A 4,040-nucleotide genomic window follows, 5' to 3' on the forward strand; every position below is an offset into this window, starting at 1 on the left:
TTGACCTCATATTGATATATTATGTAGATAATGTGACTTGGAAGACTGCCTCATCATTACTTTAGTTTGGCCAAAAATCGACACTTAGAACCTTGTAGTTCTCGGGTCGCGATATATACGGGTATATTATTATTATAACCCAATTCAAATTGAACATAGGTTGATACTCAAATATTATTATAGTATGTTTATGATTTCAAGAAAATAAGACAATGGTATAATTAATCCATATCAATTATTTGAAAACATTACATTCGCACTTTGAAAGATAACATCAAAATGTGTATATACTTATCTAAATGACAAATGACATTCATGAGTGAGCACGGCTGAAAGCTTGGAAATGTGTTTTTTTCTATTTCAAAATCTTTTAATTGTGTATTATTTTATTACAGATTCAAGGCCAACTTCATATAACTAATAAAAAATACTGTTTGTTTCTACGAATAAAAAAAGACAGGAAGGAAGATGTGTACAAATCACGGCAATCAGAAAGGCCAGCAAATATGGCCGACAATGCGTGATACACAAACATAAAATACACAAAATTACTAACACATTCGAAGTTTCCCGCACACGTACAGACCACGTGATATTTGTTTACGCAAAATCGTTGCTTTTCAAAATGGCGAATTTGATTGCCAGATTTTACTGCGATGAATCAGTATGTTCCTTCTTGTCTTTTTTTATTCGTAGGTTTGTTTACTATGTACACCGATTAATTTCCATTTATAAAATCGGAAACGATTTTTACAGAAGAGTTTTGGAATATAATGCAACCAAAACTGGAAAAAATTCTATCATGTGTGTTGACTTCCTGAATTAGTTAACCCCAGGTCCATGCCACTACGTGAACTACAGTGGACATTAAGCCATTTCCACACTGGCAACCTCATTAAATTTTACGATACTTACCATAATTGCTTAATAAGAAATTTTACGATAATTATCATAATTATCGTAAAATCTAACAAGGTTGCCAGCAACATGTTGCCAGTGTGGACCCGGCATTAGATGCACAAAACTTAAATAATATATAATATAACTAAAAATTTAAAATTATGACAGACAGCCCTGATGAAATAAATATGAAATATGAGTCGATCGAGTCGTCGAGCAAGTTTGATGACACAAACAACTTGGACGCGACCTTTTTATATTAACTAGTAGACCAGATATTATGGACCACACGTTAAAAAATCATATTTTCAATTCTCAAGGCCAATTCTGTAGAACGTCCCCTTAAGCCACGCGGTCATCGTGAGTCACGTGAGTGTAATATATTTGGTACCTACCAAATCTGATATAATTATGAGATAACTTGGGGAAGGCTGCTAAGGGCATACTTCTGGTAAACTACATTACCGGAGCAGCGGAGGATCGAGAATCTTGAAGTTGGAGGTAGGAAAAATTCCGACAAATGATGTTAGCTTGAAATCCCTTTTGTTAATGTCTTATCGTGCTGCACATTGCGACAATATTCTTGGAAATAGCATTATAAATTCTATTAATGTATTCTCATTTTAAATTATATGGCGATTACAATCAGCGCTCGAAATGGAAAAGTTTACGAACCGGTCCGCTCGACAATTTTCCAAGATATTAACAATGTAGTTATCAAATTTTATGTGTATTTTATAAAAATAAGTGTGTTAGATTTATTGTTATAATATGGTCTATCTAGGTCAGACGATCAAATTATAATTCGAAATTAGATTATAAAAAAACGAAAATTTTACCGATTTCACGGACTGGAACGGCGCTCCGGTCCATTTCGAGCCCTGATTACAATAAATTAAGTGCCTGAAAAAAATAATATCTTATTTGCCGACGTTACTCAGACATAAATTAGTAGATTATAAACATTATTTATAACTACGTAAGTTTGTACGAGTAAATACATGAGTTGCCGAATGTATCATTCTTATCTTTTTAGTACCTATAGCATCAATAATATTATCTTGTATGCATACCTACATTATAATATTATAGAGTAGACTATCGTTTCTACTTAGTGCATGCATCCCATATAAAAATGAAGATAAATACATATTGTTATATATAATATGTAGATTACACAAATTAAATGCTACACACATAGAACAGCTTAATAAATAGAATTCCGATAGGCTATACCCCAATACACTACATTTTGACACAGGGTTTTGAATGTGTGAATGGTGAATGTCCTACGAAAATGAACCACATTGTAGACGTGCAATCGTGTATGTTTAAACCTTAAAATACATCAATATTGAATGAGCGTCAGTGCATAAACCGAGAGCAGTTGTCAGAACGAAGGACAAGCGTATTATTGAGGCGTGTTTCTTCCACACTCGAGATCAGTTGCCTGTCTCCACAATCATCAGGTATTTCAGTTCCCTGGCTAGGTACACATGATCAGAACTGTTCCAACTCCCATTGTTTTAAAAGGTTCGGTTCCGGGTACGGCTCTAGTAATCACTCACAGGTAAACACCCTTAGGTTAATCTGCCAAGGTCAAGATCAAGGATCTGATCAGGCCAAGTGCTTATCTATAGACTCAAAGTATGAAGTGTCTGGGTATGGGGAACGAATAAGTAGTAGGCGGGGTAAATTTTAGTCACTTAGTGGCACCTACTAGATTTTATTACCCCATCCTCCCACCGCCTTAAAAAACAGTAAAATATATTATGGATATATTTTTTTAATGTACTTACCCCCAAAACAATATCTATGTGTGCACGCCTGCCATCTTATCAGTGACCAGGTTACTGTACATTACTTACCGATAACAAATTTTATTGCCAAGTGTCTTACGAATGTATTTACATAGAAACACACCCATCTGTCATATGAAACTCAAGAATTTGGAACACACTGAAAACACTATGAAAATGATTTGATTCACCGCCCGGAAATTGTAAATACTATTGTAAGAATTTTCTCTTATCTAAAATAATTAACAACTTGTGACCATAAACTTGTTACTCAAGAGTTTACTAAAACTGCCACAAGTTTATCATAATATGTTTAATTTAAAATTTTAGTATTTTTTTTAAACTCGTGTAAGAAACACTTAAATTTATAACTTCTCTATTTAAATATGAAAGGTTTTAAGGAATATCCAAAAATCAAAATGAATTACCGAGAAAAAGCGGCGCCAAATTGATGCCGATTGTCCATAATCACAGCGGTGTCCAATTGGCGCCGATTGTCACCTTGTCCACTATTAATCCACTACTGGATAAAGGCCACTCCATTTTGTCTCCACTCTTCTCGGTTCTTAGTTTGTCGTTAAAACTTGATTATCTTATTGATTCAGTTGGTCGCACAAAGCGAAATAAAAATACATATCTGAGGTGTTTTCAAATTAATATGTATTGTCTCAGGAAGCGGATAAAAATAGCTCCCATCCATTACGATGACAATTTTATGTTTTACATTCTAAATGTATTTAATTTGTAATTCTAAAATTTAATCTTTGATGTAATGATTGTAATGGGCAAAGTTTTCGTAGTTGAAAAACTTTTAACTACTGATTTTAGTCCCTAATTGTGACTTGTTTAAAATTGAAACCTTTACAAAAACAAAATTATATTTACACATCATAAGTAGGTACCTAGTAAAATAGTCTAAATTAGTTTCTCATAAAAAATTATTGATACAAATCAATTAGGTATCATAAAGCAAACGAAAATTTTATAGAAAATATACATTTAATTTAGCATGTTATCTCAAAATCGTGTGATAAATACAATGCCCTAATTTCCATTGACAGTTTTCAAAGTACGTTAGAATGGTGGATACTCGATATGCCTGTATAATTTTAAAATTGCGTGTGGCCTATCAGAATGATCAAAATTTATGCATTAAGAGTAGAAATTTGTTTACCCAGTACCTATCTTTAGTGACAATGGTGAATAGGTCATTGATTTAGTCCAGCAGTTTAAGCTTTAAAGGCATCGTAAAGCTAACTGATTGATTTTATCTATGTAGATAGGAATGGCCCAGATAAACGTTATATTTTTACCGTTTGGAAACATTTTTAGCTGACTATT

This window comes from Rhyacophila brunnea, unplaced genomic scaffold (assembly GCF_057557595.1).
Source record: "Rhyacophila brunnea isolate RB1 unplaced genomic scaffold, BYU_Rbru_1.0 scaffold_16, whole genome shotgun sequence".
Classification (NCBI taxonomy): Eukaryota; Metazoa; Arthropoda; class Insecta; order Trichoptera; family Rhyacophilidae; genus Rhyacophila; species Rhyacophila brunnea.